At 40.2% G+C, this 23,872-nt stretch overlaps 1 long non-coding RNA gene across 3 annotated transcripts in view; it reads right to left on the reverse strand.

Moving 5' to 3' along the window:
• The window catches only part of LOC106854166 (uncharacterized), a 216,781-nt gene that overhangs the window by 79,795 nt on the left and 113,114 nt on the right, over positions 1 to 23,872 (reverse strand). For all 3 annotated transcript variants that reach the window (XR_015801166.1, XR_015800822.1, XR_015800538.1), the window contains one exon: positions 4,979 to 5,093. This is a non-coding gene — a long non-coding RNA (uncharacterized LOC106854166). The remainder of the gene's footprint in view (positions 1 to 4,978; positions 5,094 to 23,872) is intronic.

The following is a 23,872-nucleotide window of genomic DNA, read 5'->3' on the forward strand; positions in this document are numbered from 1 at the left end:
GATATATGATGACCTCATCCACTGCTGTTTATACTACTATAGTGCTTGAAATACTCCATCGACATATGGGAAGGCACAGGCTCCAGCCTGAAGAGCTTACAGCCTCCAAGACAGAAACCAGATGAAGGGTGTTCTCTTCCTGTAGCTTACAGGAGGTTTTGAAGCTTTGTTCATTTCCATCGGGTCTCAAACGTGCACTGAATGCTGGAAGCAGGTTGCTGAGCCAGCTTGCTGGACAAAATATCCACTCCTTTGATTATAGAAGAGATTTCTGACGTGTAAAATTCTGTGTTCTCTTGTACAATTAACAATGGCAAAAAGTAAACATTGGTGAGAAGGACGGATGTTATAGTTGTTTACAACATTTCCACCAAACTGCTTGAGTTATGGAGAATACCTCGTGCCCCTGTGGTAGCTTTGACCCACTGTTGCCTTCTGCTACAAAAAATAAGAGTGGGGGAAGGAATCAGTACAACCTGTTAGATCTTCCACCAAGGCAACTGTACTGGAACCATGTCCTTCCATAAAATTAACTATCAAGGCTCAGAGTTTGGTTAAATATACATGTATGTCTTATTTTGCACTCCTGGCTAAGATTCCCTGAAAAATATGCAATAAAGTTACCCTTTATGGTGTTAATGCCATGAAAATCTCCATGAGGAAATGAGTAGTTCTGTATTCAGTGCACCATCTGCCAACCATGCAGTAAATAAAGCCATACAAGAAATGGTGAGAAACAAAACATCAACAAGCTACCCACTCATTAAGCATTAGCCATGCTGTGTGCTGAACAATATGCAGGCCTTGGGGGGTGGAGGGGGAGGGGGGAAGCACGCAATCCTCTAATTAAAGGCAATCAAAATGAATATTTACCAAGGGGATGAATGAGTAGCTTTAAACGTTGAATTTTCTAGCGTCCGATTGCTCGAGTTTGCAAGTTCAGCCCTTGAAGTTCAGCCCTGTTCAGTAATCTAAATTCCTAACTTAAGGCATTAGTTATCTTATTTTATTTCTGTATGGAAGGAGACTCACAAAACACAGGTAGTTGACACACATTTACCCTTATTAGGTACACACACCCCTACAAGGACCATTGCTCTCAAGGTCTCCTGTCACAGAAACCTGACAAAAAACAGGTTAGAGATTTTGTTTTAAGATCAGTCTGGAATAGCACCAGGAATTCAGTACATCCTCTCTCTTGTAGTGTGCTTTCTCTGCAACACTAGATTAAAAAACTTCTATGTAAAAAGGAATTCAAGGAGTCTCCTGCTAGAAAGGATAAAAGAGCCAAAGGGTATAAATTAAATATAATATTAGCAAAGAAAAATGTGCATATATACACACACATATATTTGAAAACATTTCAAATGCTACCAGAACGTAACGAATGAGAAAACATTTGCCCAGCATAGCTGAAAAATATCTGAGAGACACTAACAGTAACATGTTTTCATTTTCTTTTTAAACTCTGGTACAAATTCAGCTAATATCACTTTGTATGATCTCATACTGGGATAGAAGCCAAAAGTTTCACTTGAAATCTTTGCAGTTATCAGATCTGGAAAACTTTTCAATCACTTAAGTTTGAGAAACATTTTTAAAAAATAAAATCAGAGATTAAAGGCCAGGGGCTTGAAACATTTATCACTTCATCATACTCTTCCATTTGATGCTAGGTCAGCATCTTTACAGATACAATAAAATGTTTGCTTTACCTATATTTTGAGTTGTTTTGAAAAAATCGAACAAAACTGATGAATAGACAGGGTTAGAAACAGACACAGAGTAACATGGCCAGGCAATTCATATGGAGGACAAGCTCCTTAGCGAGCATGTTCAGGAGTAAAAAGCTCCCAGGCATAAATGGAAGTTTCCAATACTTGATTCCAGCAGTGGAAAACTGCAAACACACAGCCACATTGCTTTGGTGTCAGCCTTGCAAGCCCCAGCCCTGCCAAACACCAATGGGATAGTAGATATAGGGTAAGTGTGATGTTCCCAGAAAGGATTGCTACAGCTGGACCTGCTCTTCCCTCCACTTTTCCATGGCACTGGGGATCCCAGGCCTGCCTGTACTGCAGCTCAGTCAGCACCATCTCCCTTTTAGCTCTACCAAGGGCCTGGGAAACCAGGACAACCTCCCAAAACCCTCAGACTGACCCAGACAGAGGCTGAAAGGGGAAGAGAGTGGGATGCCCAGAAGAGTGTCCTAGTGGAAGCAAACGTTATCAACATATTTTAGCACTGCTAAAATAGGAGACTCCCAACTCCATATGACACCACACAGGGACTGAATGAAGAAAGATGAGAGTACTTTTCTGGCATGTCTGACACCCCCAGTCTCCTCCTGATAATGCAAACACACAGACCACAAATACCTTGCAAGCACAATTGTAACTGAAGAAAAAGCAGACACAAGGTAGAAGTTAATACAACCACAAGCACAGAACAGTCCATACCTTGCCAAGCTTATCACATTTTTTGACAGAATATGCCAATTTATGAGCCAATTGGTCAGCTTCAGACCTGCTCTGGATTCAGACAGGAGTCACATCTTGCCAAGAGAGAGCCACCCTACCCACTACAGGACAAAAGGTATTTATGCAAAGCCTAAATCTTTAAAACATTCAATACAATTTTAATCTTACCATCAAGTAGTGAATATTCAGGCCAGAATATAGCTAGACTTCATTAGGACAAACTTCAAAATAAAGTTTTAAAACATTAGCTTTTTCTAAGCAAGTCAGTATATGAAAGACAGGAGAAAAAAAAAAGAACATCTCTTCAGAAAGCACCTCAAGACACACAGGGGTGGGTTTGTAGGCTGATGGTTACCCCAGGCTGTGTTACCATATGCAGTCCCCTCTTCAAAAAATAGAAAATACAAGAAGTACTACCAAAATGTTTCTGTTGCTTTCCCACACCTACATGAAAGCATTCTTTGTGCAAGCAAGCAAATATAGTGAGATTTCTCCACTTCCTTGATGGGAAAAGTGATTTTTCCTTCCCTCCAATAAGAGCTGTCATTTACATCATACTGGTAAAAAAAGCTGGAAATCAAATTTTACCACTGTTTATTTCCTGATGAAGATCCCTTTTCTCCCATTACTTTCCAAAACTTCCCCTCAAAACACTTGTTTTCTCATTATTGCCTGCACAGTTCTCACCCCTTTGCTCTTTTCCCTCATTCAGAAAGGCTTGATTTCTGGTTCCCTGAATTCTTCTTCACCTCTCTCGCCAGCTGCAGGGGAGACTCCTTAACACTTGGTTTCAAATACAGCCCACCAAGAAACATCTCTAGGGGGGAAAAAAGTGTAGATGGCTGAACAGAAAAATTCCCACCCACTTCACTCTCCACTGTATGCTTTCATCCTACTCTGTGTTCTGGAGAAGCCACACAAGTTACTATTCCCATTTGTTTTCCTCCTTCACCCACTGAGCTCCAGATGCTTTTGAAACACCACTGACACCCTCTTTGCTCTGCTGCCTACCCTTTTACCCCCTCCAAGTGCTGGGATGCTCCTGAACCTTGTTGCAGCCTGCTCTTCTCCAGCATATATTTGCACCTGCTGCCTATTTCCACTTCAGGCAAAGCGTCAGGAATTGTCCCTGACACCTTTAAATCAATAATATAATTGCCTTTTCTCCCTACACCACCCAAGGCATGTCCTTTGGCTTCAGGGCTGTAGGCAGCATGGCATCATCTTGGTTCTGGCCCTCTGAAGCTCAGAGTGCTGTCCAGACACACCTATTGCTTTTAGGTGTTACCTGCTCCCATGTACAAGAGTAAAAGACTCAGGAGGTCATCCAAAGCTGCTTTGGATGGTGTACCCTCCATTTTCAGCCCTACATGCAATTTAGACAGGACGAATCTGAGCTAGACTCAAGAATTACAAGAATGTTTAAACTAATACAAAAGTTCTGCTGTCACTCTGCCAGTTTTAGGGTTCATTTTTACTAGCTCTTAAATATTTCTTGTATCACAACTTGATGAAAGAGCTGTCTGGTCAGCAACACCTGCAACCGAAAACTCATCCTGTTATGCACTGCTCAGCTCTGGTACATTCACATGACCACATACATGGGGTCTTGTGTGTATCGATGCAGAAGTGAGAAACCTCTGCCAAAAGGCAGGGCTTAAACACCATGTGCTTTTCTAATAGGACTTGTATCTTTTCACTTTGAAAAAGTTGTTCTAAGAATCACAGATCTTATTCATTGGCCAGTATCTGAAGGTGACATATGCGAGGTACTAAGTTAGCAATTAGAATGTCAAGATGTAATTTCCACAGAAAAGTCATGTGCCCTTTTTTAATGATGGCCCCACCTATCTACAGGCAGAGCCAGAGAAAGACAACCCAAAGTGAAGTCCCATTTATCCCCTTACAGGGTTTGCCTTGGACTTTCTTTCCTCCCCTCTGTGGGCAGAGATACAGCAAGGAAGGGAAGCACAAAGACACACCGGCTGGATTTTCAGCCACTGGAACTAACATATCAGCTACATTCCAACAGGCTTCAGGAGCAGCCTAGGTGTGATATAGACATTTCTGCTGCTCTTTCTCACCTGTCTGTTTCACTAACAAATATATGCAGGGGTCTAATAAAGCTCAACCTTGCACTTTTCCAAGTAACAGCCTCACTCAGACTCAGTTCAAGAAAGGCAAAATTCATTTTTGCAGTTCAGCTTTCTTTGACATTGGGCTAAAAGCTTTCAAATACAGAACAATTACATCAAAGAGTTGGTGGGGGTGGGAAGGGGTGATATTTACAGAAAATTCACACTATATTTTTAACGGAAACCCTCTTATTACTAAACAGGAACAGCAAATTCTGAAGGCTGATATTTGTAATTAGGAGGTGTATCTGAAATTTCTCCCATTCTTACATAGAGCCATCTGAATTGTATCTTCCTGTTTTGACTAAAAACCTTCTGAAGTAAGGACTGAGTTAATTATAAACTATTTCATAATATACTCACCAGTTTTTTCCTGGAGCAGGAAGAAGGGGAGTTCAGAATCCTCCACGTAATTCCTTCAATCCCATTCACACCTACTTCAAAAGTGTAAATCTTCAGGTTTCTCTGTGACTCAAGCCTGAAATAAAGAAAAACAGGACAAAAGCACTTAGTAACTTTATGTTACACTGTTTATGTTTTTATCAGTTTATACATGATAAAAAATTAAATTATAATAACAGGTGCTTTAAAACAATTTGTTCATACTATGTTATGTCCTATGGATGCTCAAGCCAAAGACATTGCCCTAATTCAAGGTCAAATGAGTGCAAAATGACTGAAAACACAATGCTTTTACACAACTACATAGCCTTATATTTCAGGGCTTTTCCTGTTCAGTTACAATAAATCCCGTTTAGGCACTACAAGGTCTTCAGTCACTGGATGGAGTTCAACATTTCAGTCAGGTTGCTTCCTTACTAGAAATTTTTTAAACAGAAACACCACCTGGAATGTGCTCTTAAAACACAGCCTTGAGAAATTAAATTTATTGAACATTCATGCGACAAAGAGGAAGCTGAATTGTGTTAGCCCAAGACAGATCCACTCTCAGATGTGTATCTTCCTGTTCTCTGCATTCCCTAGCTTCCAGTGTTCATCTCCTCATTTTCCCAAACCGTGTCTAAACACAACACAGGTGCTGGGCAGCAGCAGTGGGTGATGTCCTTGAAACCCTCCCAGCACACCTTTGTTGTGCCCTGTGCTACTCCCCACACACAGAAACTGCTGCCCATCTTGGAAACATGAGCTGCAGCAGGAGGGAGATTGCAGTTCCAACAGCCAAAAGGTAAGACCAATACTTAAATCCTCCTAAGTAAACAGTCATAAAAGATTCAACATGGTAGCTAAAATTAGGTACAAACACCTCCATATTTGTACATCACTCATGCAAGTACAGTCTCATGAATATATGTTCTCTTGCCATTTATTTCTTATTCCTACACTTATTATTCATTTTTATGCAGCATTATTATACATTATACAGTTTTCTCAATCACAACATGTGCATTTGTATAATCTTGAAAGAAAATCAACATAAGCAAGCATCCCAGTCTGAAGTCAAGAAGTTTTAAAGTACGTGTCTGTAACACTGAACTGCAGCATGAACTGAAGAACTAAGGGACTGGCAAATTTGTGGAATCCAATCATTCAACCCTGTGAACAGCATTAGAGATTCTTCCAATGCTCAGAAAGTCAACAAAAGCTGACTTTTGCAAAACATTCTGAAAATCCTGAGAAGGATAAAAGAAAGGACACTTTGTCAGTGATAAACTTTTGTTATACTCAAGAGTGCTAAGTGCATCTTCGCTTTTTAAAATAGTATTTCTTCTACACATGAAGTCCAGAATAATTGCACAGAGCTCAGAGAGCTCTGTCTTTGCAGACTTCTGGTGGTTTAGTTTACATCTAGAGCAGACACAGCATCTTCAAACACAAATTACAAACTTCCCTAATTCTACATGATTAAACATAATTTGCTGCATTCAGTTACCTTGCTCAGGAATGTACAGTGCATTAAACTAGTAATAGAGAAAACATCACTGAACTTCATAATTGGAAAGTCCTACCTTCAAAATGCACAGCTTCATGTTTTCTAACTTAAATAACTAAAACTGCAAAAACAAAAGATACCCTTGGAAGCTCCTGGGGGGTGGAAATCACAGTAGTTTGGGCTCCTCTGGCAGTGACAGAAAATATGAAAATCCTAGTTTGATTGATTAATTGGATGTATCATCATAAAACACATTGCTCAGATCCTTAGCTTTAGCAACTGGATCATTTTTTGAGGACCATGGTGAAGTCTTGAGCTTCCCCAGCTCAATTAGGCAGGCTCATTGTTAGAAGACTTACATATGAAGCAAAATGTGATCTGTAAATGTTCCTGACTCACTCCTCGTGTACTTTTTGTTGACTGCAAAGAACATTTCAAAGCGCAGCTGTCACCAATATCTATGACAACTTCTTCAAACACAGAGACACACACCTTGAAATCTGCTGACAGCTGGAGTGAACAAAGAAAGTCAGAAGTTTCAGATAGCTCTGGAAAAATACACTTGAAAAGTATGCTTTGTTGCTCAAGAGTTTTTTTAAAAAAAGGATGGGCTTCAAAACAGAGATGAGTTCTTAATGAGCAGACTTTGAGGTTCATTCTCAAGCTTGAGTGCACCGAAACCAAAGGGCACCTTGATTTCTTGGACTGGCCCTTAATTCTAACAGCTTCAGGTATTTGCCTCATTTTTGTGTGACCAAACATGCACACACAGATCAAATTCCCTTTATCATAACCTCTGCAAAAGAATTTTGGTTTTTTTAACATATTCAGAACAATACCATCTTTATTGAAGATTAAAGATGGCCAGATAGAATGCTCAGTTTCATTGTTTTTATGCAACTATGTGCCTGTATTTCATGAGGAGATAACTGAATAATTAAATCAAGATACATGGCTGAGATACTGAAGAGTAAATCGCCTTCCTTGTGTAAATTATGCTATTCAAGCAACCAATAGTATGCAATTTTCAATACTTTTATCTGTAAGGGGAAAAACTTTAGAGTACTCACAGAAGCTCAAGCCTTGTTTTCAAAAGCCTGCCAAAGTAATCTGAAACACATATGACAAACATACACAGCAAAGAAAAATGCAGGGCCTTCCTAGCATTTGGGAGGAAGCATGAGGGAAGAGAGTAGGAGTCAAACCAATCAAATAAAACACAATGGAACAAATCAGGCCACTCAAATACATATGTCATACATCTTCCCCACAGGATCCTCCTACAAAATGCTCACCCAAGACTGTGTGCACATACACATGGGCACGCACCTGGGAAGGTGTAGGATACAGCCCCGCCAAAACAGAGCCAGATCACACCATCAGCCAGGCAACATGGTGAAATCCCCCTTTTCCCCTGTTTTTAATGCAAGGAAATCACAGAAAATAAGGATCCTGCTCACCCCAGGCCTGCAGCTGACAGGCAGCCTTCTGTTAGGGTTATGTGGAATGGCTTCACACAAGATGGAGACGGGAGTGCCTGCACAGGGGAATCTCCATCACAGCCCCTCTGCCTTGGCACCACAATTGACAGGGACCTGCCTTTGCACCCTGGGCACACAGGGCTGCACATGAAGGGTCACTCAGGGTGCACAGAATCAGTTCATACGCCCAAAAGAAGCAGCTTCAGATGCAGAAAGTCAGCAAATGCCAATCGCTTTTTAACACAACACTTGCAGAAACACCCACGTGCACACACACACACACGGTGGGGGGGGAAGATGCAGAGCATCATCTCTGCTTTAAAAACACTGTGAACTAGAGTAAGTCAAAGATCAACTGATTGTGAGGTTTTCCTGGAAATGTAAATATATTTCTAAAGAAATCCATCTTGATGTTCTTCTCTCCTCCAAAAACTGCTATGCCTTCCCCCACAACCAGAAGGTTTCCCGAAAGATTATTTTCCCAATCATCACTACCACTAATGAGCTTTTTGAATGATGTTTTAACAGGTAAAATCATACCTCTTAGTCAACAACACAAAGCTGATACGACCTAGAGTTTGGCTGCATTTCTTCCAAGGATATTATCAGAGAAGTGGCAAATTGAACCTCAGAACCTTAGAAAAATATGGAATACTTGCTTATAGCTATTTCAAGTCTGCCCAATGCCACCACGACTTGGTTTTGTGGAGGCAGGGAGGAAGATTTTTGGGTCTTGTTTTCTTAATAAAGACCATAAATAATGTGACCCACAGGGAGCTCAGGAGAGAAGATAGTCTGAATCCCCCTGTCTTGACCCACCATCAAGAAACAAAATAGCATGGAAGACAAACCCTACAAATCTGAGTCACTTCAATACAAAGCCCACATGTGCCCTGACAGTCACCCCCAGTGCCCTATTTCCTACTGTGACCCCCATCATCATTGGTATGGAACAGGAGGAAGAACAGCTGCAGCAGGAATCCCTTCATCCCCCATTACATAGCAAAAGTCACATCAAAATAACCATGTTGAGCTATCTCCCATAAGAGCAAGGAATCACACACAGAATGTGCTGAGTTGGAAGGGACCCACAAGGGTCATTGAGTCCAACTCCTGGCCCTGCACAGCACAATCCCAAAGAGTTACAGCATGTGCCCAAGAGCATTGCTCAATCACTTCTCGAGCTCTGTCAGGCTTGGTGCTGTGACCACTCCCCTGGCCTGTTTTGTATGCCCTTGGCTCAGAGTACAGCACAAACCCAGGGGTCAGGATGAATGAGATAGCCCAAGGGCCCACAAGGATGTGGCTGCACTGGGGCTGCCCCAGGCAAAGTGCCAAGAAAACAGGGCTGCAGGAAACTCCTCTCCTGGGACATAGCAGGGGGACCTAGTCAAGGGCTCAGGGCAAAGTTCAGGTTAGAGATAGAGCCAGGTGGAGAGAAAAATAAAGTGTGGGGGTTCAAGTGAGTCATGGCTGCAGGACCTCTCTCCCACTGAACTCATCTGCAGGCGGGTGAGATGAAAGCTGTAATCTGCCCCTCACAGCTGCCACTGTAGGTTGCAAATACCTTCAGGCAGACATCATAAACTTCATTACACCTGGCTAGCCTCAGGTTTTTAGTACAGCATCCCAAAACATTACCCCCTCCTGCTCCCCACCTCACTTTCAAAGTGGAAAATACATATATATATATATTCCAAAAACATTTCATAACTTCCAGAAATGCATTCCTGAAGACATGCTGTACCCTAATCTAGCCTTTCAAGGGACAGGGGCCACAGCTGCTGAGAGAGCTGAGGCAGGTACCAAGGGGCCCCGTCTGCCAGCACCTGTGTTAAACCCAGCCCTGAGACCATCCCACTGGGGCTCTCTCCACACCCACTCAGGGGTCTCTGTATGCCCTGGCCAGCACTGCTCTTCCCACTTCCTCAACTCCACTGCTGCAAGAAGAGCTCTGTTTTTCCAGGGCTTCTCCCTGGGAAGCTTAAGGCTGAAAGGAAGGCATGCATGCCCAGCTGCTCACTGTTTTTAAGTTGGCCTGTTATGCAGTTATACTAAGGGCATACCTTGCATTATCTGCCATTGCACTGTTGGTCACAGTCCTGAATTGCCAATCCAACCTCTTTGGCTGGACTGAGAGAAAGTTTGCATTATGCAGCTTTTCATCAGAAACAACTTAAAATGGAAATCGGTGATCTATTTTCCTTTATGTAATTTTCTTCTTTTAATAAATCTACAATATACATGGAAACACACATTCCTTGAAAATTAACTCTAAAGCTGGTCATTAACTGTTAAACAAGCCTGCTATCTGAAATTTTGTTTAAATTTTAAACAGGCTGAAAAAAAAGTATTTTAAATACATCTTCACATGAAAGTCCGTCAAGATTTGGTCACTAAATCCAGCAGAATGGAAATCCATGAGTAGAACTAGGGAGATTGCTCATTTCAAATTAAAGACTAGCACCTCCACATCTGGGGGAGAGTTGCACAATCTCCACAACTTGCCAGCTAAATATCTGTTGTGGTATTTGCTCTGTTTTTACATTTCTTATATCTTAGGTATAATCTGAATAACAACTATTAATGGACAAGGGTTTAAAAAAGGAAATAATATTTTACCTTTGCTGATGACAGTAAAAGACATCCAATAATTTCTGCACTCTTAAATCTTTATGCACTCTTAAATGCTTTGTTCTATCAAGTTGTAGCTCAAACATGACTCTGAGCACAGGTCAGTAAAGTATCCCACTTCAAAGTGTTCAGAGAAGGGACCTTGTATACAATACACGTAATGTTATCTTTTGCACTCATTTTTAACCCTTAAAGAAAAGACAGGCAAAAAATGGATAATTAAAATAATCTATTACATTCTTGCAGTTTTCATTCTTTAAAAAAATATTAATTATGTGCACCAAGGAATATAATGAGCATAGAAACAAAACTTTCAACTTTCAGGTTTCCAGACATTATCAGTGGTCAGATGGCAAAAAGGAAACAGCTTCCTCTGTTCTGCAGCTTCCATTTATCTATAAACTTTCCTTATAGATGTAATTAATTCTGGCAACAATTAGTCCATTACACACAGCCCTCAAAAAAATTAGCAGCTACTCAGAAATAAGCTAAAACGATGAGCTTAATCAGAACCTATTTAGGGAAGCAGAATAAATCTGGCATATCTTCAACTACCATTCTTTTAAAAGATAAAGTATAAAAATCATTAAAATGTCTTGAACGCAGGAAGAGACCATCAGTTACAGAAGAAAAAATGAGGTTTGTGTAAAAGCTTTGGCCATAACCAACCTAATACACTGCATGGAATTTAACAACACACAATTAGGAATATACCTTTTGAAACTGTTAAGGAAGCTGCCCTGCATAACTCAAAATTTCTTATCTAATGTTTATTTAGTAGCTTAGTTATGTATAATTGTTGATATCAAATATTCAGTAAAGTCTCAGGATACTCAGATTCCAGCCTTGTGCGCTGTAAAATTGAAAACTAAGTAAATTTAATTTTCTTCCCATCAAAAACCATGACAATTGAAGCAAATTCTTTACAATGCCTCTTGCAATACTTAACATATCAAATTATTCTTAACCTATGTCATCCTGAATCTCACCTTCTGCCTAAGTTATATAGCTAGAATGGAAATTGCTAGAGATAAAAACTCATAGCCTTCATCTGCCAAGAGATTTGTAACTTCTAAGACTGGACCAGATACTGTATTATTACCAAAATGGTTACCATTTCGGTCTTTATTATTTTTCAGCAGAAAAATAGTTAAAATAAAATACCAAATACTAAATACCAAGCATTTCTGTCCCAGAATTCAACACTGCACAGATGAAAGGGACAGTTTATGCTCCTCTGACCCATAGCAAAAGAAATCAAGCCTTGCATTCAGATCATGCTTGGAAATTTTCTCGGGTATTATTACAACAATATATTTCTGTGAAACTCCTTTCCCAACTCTGGCTGGTATTTTCTGACAAGAATCTCACCCATCAGAAAAAAAAATAAAAATTCATCAGCTGAAAAAAATGTTTTGTGAAAACATAACAGAATCAAAGAGATTATGACCCTAAATACTCTGATTCCCACTGGTTTCCCTGGCTCCCCAAAACAGGGGTATGGCCTGGGGAGAACACAACCAAGGGGATTTAGAGGCAGACATCCCCAGTTTACAAGAAGCAATGTCCTTCAGATGCGAACCATGTACCAAACAGTTTGTTTCATCAAAGGTGGCCTGGGCAGCAGCAGCACGGCAGGCATCGATATTGCTGTGGTCCACCAAAGCCCCCAAAGCCCACAAATGAAGGGGTGGAGAAGTGCTTGCAGTTCAGCATGGAGCAGGTTAGAAGTTAGCATTGAATATGACTTGGTTTTTGAGTGTGCAGTTGTTTGGCTCCAGCACTGCCAGGAGGTGCATGAGCCCTGCGCTCCCTCTGAGCTGTGGTACACTCACACTTTGGGGATCTGAGCTGATATTTCTATCTCACACTGCATAAAAGCACCAATTTGCTCCAAGATGGCTCAGCCAGCTCTGAAGCAAGAAGCTCCTGGAGACACAGGTCCTAAACTCTCCATAAACCTTTCCTTGCAAAAAAGGAAAAGTTATTCCAACCACCAAGGCGGGAACAGCCAGTTCCGAGGCTTTTGCTTATTGCTCAGTGGTTTAGGGGGCAAAAGAGGATAAAGATACAAGGAAGCAGAGGGGGAAAAGGGTTTTTTAACAGGCCCAGTATTAGGTCATCCAGAGTTCAAATTTCAAAAAAAAAATCATCATGGTGCTTTGCCAAGATGACCAATATTTCTGGAGGAGCTTCTTTTGAAATTATTTTAATAGAACAGACTTAAAAGCATGTCTATAGTCAGTATTGGTGCTGGCTCTTGATATTAAGACCTTATCTCTCCTCTTCCCTTCCTGACCCACCATTAAATACAATTAACTCCACTTTCTTTCCAATGCCTTATGCTTTCTTGGCAAAGACCAGACTGCAAAGCTTATCAAAAAACAGAGAATGGAGGAAGGAAGGATGAAACACAGCAGGAGAGTTGTGCCCAAAGCTGATGATTTGAACACAATTTAGCTTACAGTTAATTCACAGTAGGCTTTTTGTAATGTCCTTTATCATCTATGAAGCCATTTCCTCATTATTCATTATCATTACACATAACAAGACAAGGAAAGATGTTTCTGCACAAAATGGAAAACTATTAGCATAGTATCAAAAATCACAAAGGCTCAATGAATTTTAGAAAAGTAACAAATTCTTGCTTCTGTTCACTAGGGAAAAGTAGTAATACTATATCCCACTGAGGTGATCTGTAGCAAAACCCCTGAACATCCTGTGCAAAACTTCCTCTGGACTTGTAAGAGCTCCTCTCAGAGGCAAAGGAAGAAGTCCCATCCAGCTTGCACCCTCCAGTTCTCACTCTTGTGTCACACAGAGCACGTTTATGCTCTCTGTCTGCCCTGTTACATTTTAATACAGGGAAGTAATCTACAAAGAATAAGAGAAAGCTCCTTCCTGAAACCCACTGCTAATGCATTTCAGCCACAAAGTGTACCAAAAACATTTAGATTATTGGTATTTTTTCAAGTCATGGGTACTAGAACTAGTTCTTAGTCAAGAGTCATCAAGATCTTCCTTAACATTCATTTCTAATAATGCATGATGGAAAATTTGGTTTCACCATCACAGACAAGAAATCTGCCTCAGTACATAAAGACAAGTAACTCATGAAGTCAAGAGTCAAAAATATTTCAGAGGCAACCACAGGTCAACATGACATTTTCTTTATCTGATCTTGGATTCTGCTTGTACTTAGCATAGGGAAAAACATGCTGATAACATTTGCGGTGTCTTAGTATTGAAATTGCACTTGTGTGCAGCTGAGAAAGCAGAGGCAGGTTGTAAACCATTACCTGCCTTTGCCAACTGAAGGAATTTACTTTGTTAGTGAACAGAAGTCTGAAACGACCTCCATAGAGAATTCTAGAAGCTCACTAAGTCAGAGAGGTATGTGGGAAAGGCAATATGCAAGGAATCAGGTTTTTGAATTTCTACAAAATAACATTTTGAGCTCCAGGGACAAAGCCAAACTTCTGTATACTGATGTCAAAACAAAGACAATTTACCTACACATAAGTAACAACTTCATTGCAAAACCTGGCCATTAAACTTCATCCCCTCTTCTAATCCCCTGTACTATGCACTTTTTTCAACTGACTGTTACTTCTCATTTGACCTGTTTAACCTCACTGTTTAATCTTTCTACTCCCAGACCACTTCTGCTGCTCTCTCTGCTCACAGACAGCCTTCCATTAGAGCTCTTCTCAGCCTGGAGGAATGTTAATTGTTGTACAAATCACCCTGTAAAAGTGAGCATCATGAAAAAGAGCTGAGCAGCAGAAACTCAACTACTAGTCAAACATATTCGACTTTTTCCATCATTGGACAAAATATGAAGACAAGTCAAAATCAGAAGTTTTGTTTTCAGGTAGGAAAAAAAAAGGAAAAAAAATAGCATAACTAGGAAAAAGTGGAACACAGAAAAAAAAATCAACAAACTTCTTTGGAGATGAAACGGCACAATGCAAGTAAGCAAGAAAGAAAACCACAAACAGAAATCTTAGCACAGATTAAACTCCAAAAAACAGATGATTTTTTCAAAAAATCTAAGTGAAGAAGTTTATTTTTCCTTATTGCACTATATAATAATTTACCTCAGCTCCTTCTTTCATGTACTCACTATGAAAAGATCAATTAGTTAAAAAAAAAAAAAAAGGTACACTTTTATAGTATAGTTCTGGTAACTTCAACAGAGTCATGTACTTCAGTTAAACACACAGGGAAGTGGACAAGAACACTCTTCTGCTCATGCACTCATTGCATGAGTTGAGGACAAGCACTACCAGGAAGGGAACGAGTCACCGAGTAGCCAAGCAATGTCAAGAGAACTCACGGAGTCAGAAAAACAGCAGAGAGGCCAAGGTTTCCACAGGAAAAAAACAACAAGAAGTGTTACAGCAGTTTTGGGAGACCCAGCAGTTATAGGCAAACCTTTTTTAAGCTCAGCTGGAAAAGCATACAGCAGCAGGAGATTAACAGGAGCCATTACATCAACCTGCTGCTACTGCAGCCTTGTGGCCTCTTCACTGGGCTGAATCCTCAGCCTCTGCCTCCACTTCCTCCCACCCCAAAAACCTTTCACTAAATGCTCCAGGACTTTGTGGCCTCCCTGCAGTCCAACTGAAAGCAATTTGCTCTTCCATTTCTTTCCAGCTACAAGTACTGAGCCAGATTTTTAGATTGCTTCTGAGTTTGAGGATGAAAAAAAGGAGCTCCTCTCTCCTCTGGAGATGGTACATCTCCTGCTGCAATCCACAAGCTGGAACAGATCAGGGGGCCAGATCTGCAGCTCCGACCTGAGCATGAGGCTCTTGCAAAGACACTTGGGACATCAGCATCAATGAAAAAGCAGAGGGTGAAAGAACATGCTACTAGCATGGCCTTTCCTATACTCTTATAAGGAATGATGCCTCAAACAGAAAAAAATGTCTAGTCAGTAAAGGAACAACTTCCTAATTCCTTTCAGTCTTAGAGAAGGCTTTATTTTAATAATCTTTTTAAACTGCTTAATGGGAATCCAGGATATCTGCTATACTTCAATTCTCTACATTTCCCTTGATTACAACAGCACCTCCTTGCACAGAACACACTGCACACCCTATTCAGGAGCTGACATATTAGGATTTTGGTGGGTTCTGACAGAGTTTAACTTTTTCCCTTTCATTTCCTTCCTTTGAAGTCTTAAAAGAAATACATCTATCGTCTTCTTACTATAAATATAGGAAAGCCTACATTTCATAGGTTTGCTACCACCTATGGGTTTTCTAGCAAATGCAGTGCTATATGCCCAGAAACACGTGGGGCTATCAGAACAAACTCCACAGATCAATTCCCTCCCCTCACTGTCAATTCTATTTTGCCCCCAGTGGATCAAAACCAATATGAACTTACCTTCCCCCAAAAAAGTAATTTTTATCCTGCTACAGTTTCATCAATCACAGAGTGAGAGAATTTAGGTATAAGTCTGCACATGTAAAGGGGGTTTGAATCCCCCTCTCCTACCCTGAAAGCTTTTATTAGTGTTATAAAGTCAGAATATCAGCTAGACCCTTTCTTTCATCATGTCACTTGCAGACAATCAGTTGTACCCAGTAACAAGCTGCCATAACTTCTCCTTTCAGAATCCAAGACTGTCCAGCCTAACCTTGAAGGGGGAAAGTAAAATAAATGACATCTCTCTTAGGGTTTGCCTTCAAACAGAAAACAAGGAGTAGAAATGACTGGGAATTGATGCATTGAGATGTGAAAACATTAAGTGAGGTATTTCAAACCTCAGGTACCTCAGGTAACTTCATAAAAGATGATTTCAGACTTGAAAGCACTGCCTTGATTAAGTAGCGTCCACTTAAAAAAAAAAAAAAAAGATACTTAAATCAAATCAAGTGACTGTGGAAACCTCTTTTAAATACCACTGCCTTCAATCTCATAGAGTCCCAGGCAAAGTTCCCAAAGACTTCAATAAAACATTTGTCTGGGATAAGGAGTGCCAGATTTGGCCCACTTTAATACATTAAGTCTGTGGTAGGTGAAAAACTGAAACATGGAACAGTTGTGAAACTACCCTCATAGCCAAGGAGATAAGAGAAAACAGCACTCATCTTTCCCCACAATGGGAACATGCAGAGGGTGGATGGGAAAGTTAAAGAGGAGGAGGAGGGAGCAGGAATTTAAGGATAAAAATTATTTAATATCCTCCCAGTGTGGGCTGGAAAGGATTGTGGTATGCCTGTTAGAGAAACTGGCTGGAGTGCAAGGCTGAGAAAGTGTTTGAGGACGCGTTTGTGTGAGCCTGTGTGTGTGTGAGTGTGTTAAGGGTCAGGTCTGTGCAAGTTCACAAAGTTCAGTCAATTCTCCTGCCAACTCTTCCGGGCTTGAGACAAATACAGATAACCTTGGCTTAACCCAGCTTCAAGCAAACCTTCCCTTGTCACCCCCACCCTCAATTAGCAACTTTCAATCCACAGTGTCTAAAAATAAACTATGAAATCACCTCAGTTCAGCTCTAGTAATGCACTTTTCCATAAACTTCTCCATGTCACTGAACTGATTCAAATACCATTTGCTAAAAGACAAATAAATGTATGGGAGGTGTGCTGTAGCTTAACTCCCCAGGTTTTTACTCTTGCAGAACAGTTTTTCTACCCCCACAGCAAACAAGGTACTCCTGACTGCATTAATGTTAGCTGCTGCTGCTTTTAAGATAAGCAATGCAAGAATAGCTGGTTGGATTGCTTTTCAAACAAGACAGGCTTCTTGCACAGCAAAACACTGTTATTCAATACATGCATTTCATAATTTCAGGAACATTTTTTCCTCCCTGTCCCCCAGCTGGGAACATCCGTGCTCATGGCAGTCTCCAATATCAAGACCACCCAGACTCATCTTCGTCTCTCAACTGTCTGCCTCTGCTGCACTGAGATAAAAATCTAGACAGAGCCTTTATTATTGTTTTATCCAGAACTTGTCTAAACCTTCACCTGCAAAACACTGACTCACTCTGTCTTTAACCACCTGAAGAATGCAAAGCAAGATAAATTAACTCATAGGCCTAGAAACTCAACAGGCAACAGCATAAACTTGCTAATCAAACAATGAAAGTCAGAGCAACAGCAGAAGTTTTTCAAATGGATGAAAACTCAAGTCCTAAAAATAGAAGCTGGAGGAAGCTTGGCTGATCTGTTCCTTTTGCCATAGCTCTAACTTATCATCAGATGATAGCTCATAATATTTAATTTATTAGTGTCTCATCAATCTCAAATTAATAGCTTTGAATACTAAATAATCACCACAAAACACACATGACTTTAGGCAAGAATGTCCCTAAGAAAAAAAAAAATATATTGGCAAATAGACAACTCTTTCACCTCAGGTCTTTGTAGAGAGAAAAGCTGATGTAAGCTGCAACATTCCAAGTCCTGGTAAAAAGCTGGTGGATCAGTAAGTTACAACTTAAAGCTTATCAAATGAACTTTAATGCTACAGTACATTTGATTTTCCCTCATGTCTGCTGCATCAGCCCCCATTGCCAAAGCTCAGTGACAAATTGCAACATCTCTGCTTCGAGTGTAACCACGTTGGTCAGAGTCACAAAAGATTCTGTCGAGGGTTAGGAAACAGGAAGCAAAAACCACTGCCTTTCATTCTGACAATTAGGTTTCTGTGTCTGGAAAAGCCTCCTTCCAGAAACTATTAGCAGATTACAGCGTAATGCCCACCACCTTGCTCAGTGGAATACCTTAGTAGTGATGGCAACATTTGAAACTTTCCTGCTGCAAAGGAAACCAACAGTGCTGTCCCACTAAAAGACAGTGTTGGGCATTTGAAAAGACGGAGGAACCTCTGAAAAATAGGTATTAAAAACCTAAACATGACCATTCAGATTACAGGAAGACCTTCACCCATCATTTTGACACTTCACACATCAGTATGATAAGATTATCATACCAGAACAAGCATGAGACATTAGCACGCTGGAATAAATACTTGAACACTGTTCTTCCAGACCTCACATGTCATTGAAATTCAGCAAATATTTACCAAGTTTTGGATGCTCTAGGAGTCAAAATGTTTTAACTTTCACCATCCTAAACTATAACACAGAATCAAAAAGCTAAGGTAAGTACTGTGGCTGCATGAAATACTTCTACAGGCTTATTACAAAAAAACGCTTTTGCTGAATTCTCATCAAATAGGGAATTTGCACCTGCAACCCCGTTCCCAATTTGAGTAAGAGGGCAATTGCTCCAGACTGTGATTATCTCAGTGCCCCAGCTTCAGGAGAAAGCCAAACAAAACACATTCAGAGAGAGGGTCAAGTCAGGAATTCTCTGGCTTTGTCCTTAGCAGTAGAAATGTAATTTTCTTTTGTGTTGTTTGGCTAATCATGAGGGGTCATAATTTAAAAATCCACCGTAAACCATGTTGCAAAAGGCAATTATGGTAATAAGGTAGTATAATAAGCTTTACAGTTTACCCACTGCCATCTACACTTAATTTCCTTTACAGGTGAAGTTAAGTGTTTTGTGTTAATACTGGTTTGGCAAGCAGATAACCAATATATGATTATTAATTTGTGGCAATTTGGGAGGGGGAGTGAGAGGAGGAGAAAGACAGACAAGGCACTGTTCACTGTTAGGCTTTCTCAATCAATGCTTTTCACCTCCACAACTCAGTCTTCTGCAGAAAATGGATCTGGTTGAAAGTGTTTGGAATAACAACACCTCCATATGTAAATGACAAATGCTGATTTCTTTCAACAGAAAAGAGACATACTTCTACCACTGTTTTCTCAAGGAAGTAAATCCTCAGCTGCAGAAGGCAAACCAATGATAAGCATTTAGCATATTCTTGCTTGCAACATAGAATGAGTAGACAAACACACAATAGGATCTAATGTAACCCTGAATCCAAAATAAACATTTAGGAAAAGGTGAATATTGGAGGGTTTCGTTATTTCTCTTTTTTCCCCCGGTAGCTACATACTTGGACTCCATCTCTTTTCTATACATGCTGTCCTTGCATTTAGGATTTTGCATTTTGGGAGGAGAAAATACATCAGTGTTCAAAATTATTCTCTGCAATTATTCATCATGATTGTGGGAATAAACAACCATTTTCAACTGATTAGAAAACCTCAGTGAAACCAACTTATCATTTTATTAATTCTACATTCAGTTAAAGTAAACAAGTAGGCTTCATGTGAGGTTAGCTCCAGGGTTTATTCAAGTCACATCTGACATGAATGTCTTAACCAAATGCATTATGCAGTGATTTTTCATGGCCTTCCTCAGGAGGAAAAAAAAAAAAAAAAAAAAGGGCAACCTCAAAAGATTTGGGAAAGGCAGACTTTGTGTTTTCACAGTCCTGGGAAAAACTTGGGGTTATCCCACACTGCAATTAGAAGAGGGGGGAAAAAAATCCCAACAATAAAAAAATACCACTCCCTCTAGAAGTGATGCAGGATTCCCAGACCTCGCCTGAGCAGAGAGAGCAAGTCCAGATGGCACCCAGATTTGCTGCTATTTCACAGGCCCTGGCTAAACCCAAAACCGGGAAAAATACAGCAGGCCTGTTCCATACAGACTGCAGCCCTGGGCTACGTGCTAGCTATTCCTCATAGAGTCAAGATGATCAAAGATCTGTTACCCCACAAAAAAACTCAGCACATTTATCACTAAAGGTATTCCTCTACAGAAAAAATTATTCGTTTGAGAAAGTGGGAACAAAGCAAATATATTGCAATTATAAAATATTACAGTGAAAAGTAGTATTTTTACAAACTGCTTCAGCAAGTAGAAAGACAGGTTTTCAGGAATTCTAGATCTTTCACCTGAAGTGCTAAGAGCCCAAACAAAAAAAGCACTGTTCTGCAAGAGCAGGAAAAAAGCCATTAAGCAGAAGCAGTTGAATTCCTTAATCCAAGTTGCTTGACAGGGTAGAGGTAAGCCAGCAGATAAAATTATTAAGTACATTGATTGAAAATATTACTTCTTAATAAAACCAAAATAATTTTCAGCAGAGAATTTTAATACCGAATATGTACACACACACACACACACAAACACACACACACATATATATATATATATGTATAAAGATTTAAAACTATTATCAGTGTAAGCTTCCTGCACAAAACAAGAACAAGCTTTAGTGGAAACATTCCTTCAATGGCATCATCATTTTACCATGTGTTGTCCAGGGCTTATCACAATTGCAACACAATGAAAAGCCTTCTATAACACACAATTTCTATTCCATTTCCTACTTGTCATGAACTTTATGAAAAAAAATTAGTGCCCTTATCTGTGTTTTCTCTATTGGTTCCAACTTCTTTGCAGTCCATCAAAAACACAGCAAAAAATGTCTTTTACCACACTGCTCTAAAGGCTAATTTCTCACAGCAGAAATAGAAACAGCAGTGTGAAAAATCCGTAAGACACAGTAGCTTCCTTCCCAGTGTACAAATGGTGAAAACAAACAGGAAATAGAGATTAAAATAGGATGAGCAGAAATAGACTTATGAAAAATAGACTAACAGAAAAATAAGCTTATTTGTAAGCAATGCGTTTCACAAAATACATTTGTTTTGTATGTAAATGTTCATTTTTCTCTTTTGTATATTAAGAAACGGTATTTGCACCAAAATGTCTGCATTTAATCTCAGCTCATTCTTTTTCACAGCCTAATCCCCACTGTATTTTATTAGATCTTCATATTTCCCATTTCCCTTACCGAGGAGATGAAAAATTTCACTGCAGGTGTATTCTGAACAGCACCCAAACCTACAGTGAAAGAGAGAACTACACTCCTATGGGACAGGGCTCCAGCAATTTGCAAAGCTGAGTTTGCAAACTTACTGCAGAGTTTAAACAACGCTATAACACAACACGACAAACAACGTCAGGGTAGAGACATTTGAATGCTGAATTCCCCAAGGGAACTTCTTGCTGGTCAATCAAAGCACACCCTGATATGGCAAAGAACACACAGCTGACCTTCACCTTCTCATCTTTCAATCATTTCTTTCTCATGATGCCAGGGTGTCACCTTTGGCTTTTTCCTCCACCTGCCTCCATACACCTTGGTCTGGTGCAAAATCGTGCATGCTTTCAGCATTTTAGTGCCTTCCCTTCCTATTCTATTCATAAAACCAAAACACTCAGTCCCTCATTATTGTTGCTGAGATGCAAGATAATCTCTTTCATTCTGGCTGTGACAGAAGCAATCTTACCCCCTGAAATCCATTCAAAATGCAAAAATCATTTTTTCTGGATTACTGCCTCAAGCACATTACCCCTATTTCATCCTGCCAGTCCTCCTACTGGCTCCCCCTTTTTCTACTACATTAAGCACAAATTGCTTGCCTTCATCTTAAGAGTTGTTCTTAGATGATGACAACTGATCCCACTGCCCTACACATCCACTTAAAACTCAAGTAATGAAGCCTAATAATGACATACAAAATCTCTTGCCTAAGGAGTGGCTAGCACTCGAAGCCTTGCACTTTAATAACCAATATAGTAGAGTACACCTCACAACAAATCCTCTGGCACACGGATAAGGTGCTCTCCTCCCTTTGCAGGAGAGCAAAAGACTTTCCAGCACAGACTTTTAAAGCAGCTGAACTTCTGAACCATTTTACAGCATACTACTGGGCTTCCAACAGAGCCATTTTGTTATGTGGGAATTACTGGGGGGGGGGTCTTCTCAGCAAGAAATGCATTCACAGAAAACCTCACAAAAAAATAACCTGGATGTATTTCGAGTCCTTCCTCCCCCTCAGAGCCAGTTTACTCAGGAAAAACTTTCAACTCCCGTGATAAGTGGTCTCATTTTATCAAGCTGGTACTACTTCAAAGAGGTAATTCAGGCTCTATGAGACACACTTCACTACATGACAGTGCCTGGGTTTTTTCCACAATAAGTAGGTTTTAGGTATTTAAAACCAGTTTTTGCAACCTTCCCCTAAACCCTCTGCACCTAGCAGCCAAAATAAGGGGAATAAGCATTCAGAAGGAGACAGATATGTTGTTTCAGTTAATCTCCAAAGGGGGAACTGAGACCAAACTGATTTTCAGGTTCTGCACACCCACCACACCCACAGTCCAACCCTCTGGCTGGTCAATCTCCAAGAACACACCAGGTCCCCAAACATTAGACCTGCCTGACCCGGTCTGAATGGATAAAGACATCTAGGACATATTCTAACATGATTTCCACAGATCATTTTAGGAGGTGATATAGTCCAGCAACTGGAAAAGTCCAACAACTCTATAAGTTAACACTTAAGTTAACATTATTAAATGGGTCCAATAAAATCCCAAACAACTAATGGTCCTTTATTATGCACTTGAAGGAAAGATTTAAGATAAATACCAAACGAAATAAAAAGTTCCCAAGCAAACTTATGAATGTATAGAGTGTGCACCAAAGAAAAGCTTCCACTCAGGAACTGTTTTAGAAGAAGCTCTTTAGAAGACATCTCACTAGCAGACTAATTTTCATGCACTGAGACTGTAGTAAAACACTTCTACACAGAATTTTAGAAAAAGAAACTCTCTTTTGTTAAGGATAGTGTGGAATTGAAATAGTTTACCAAGGATGACTGGCAAATTGCTGTTCCGGAGGTTTCTTTGAACAGTTTCTAAGTCAATCATCTGTCAGGAATGATACAGGATTGTTCCAAGCTCAGGTACAGAGAAAGCAATGTTAGTCTGTTTTCCATGACCCAATGAAACACTTCAAATTTTTGTCCAAGTGCACCAAAAGCTAGGGAAGTCTTAGACTCCCCAGCATAAAAACAAGATGATAGAAAATAGTCGCTGGATCCTCACGGCATTCACACGCCTGCCCAGCCTAGGAGCACTCTGTAAAACACAGTGGGGACTTTGCCACTGTCACCTCCTGCTCCAGCAGAGGAGGTCTCCTCCTCTGAACCTTCTCAGGCCTGTGGTCTATGCCTTGTGTCTTTCTGCCCTACTAGGGTCCAAGATGCTCACAACGTCAGGCGGGCTGCTTGCTTTGTTAAAAAAGCACAATGAACCTCTTCGGATTCTCCCTGTGCATTTCCTGCCCTTTGGAATAGTGGTGTAGGAAACAAGTTCCCATCCTGCTACCTGCTTCTCCTTCCTGCCAAGTATGCCATGAGATCCAAGTGGTACTCCTGTCTTTTCCTTGTAAGCCCTGTATATGCTGCAGTCCATTATAAATCAAAGATGACATTCTGATCTTACGAAATGTTGGATC

This window comes from Sturnus vulgaris, chromosome 1, assembly GCF_052056855.1.
Source record: "Sturnus vulgaris isolate bStuVul1 chromosome 1, bStuVul1.hap1, whole genome shotgun sequence".
Taxonomy (NCBI): domain Eukaryota; kingdom Metazoa; phylum Chordata; class Aves; order Passeriformes; family Sturnidae; genus Sturnus; species Sturnus vulgaris.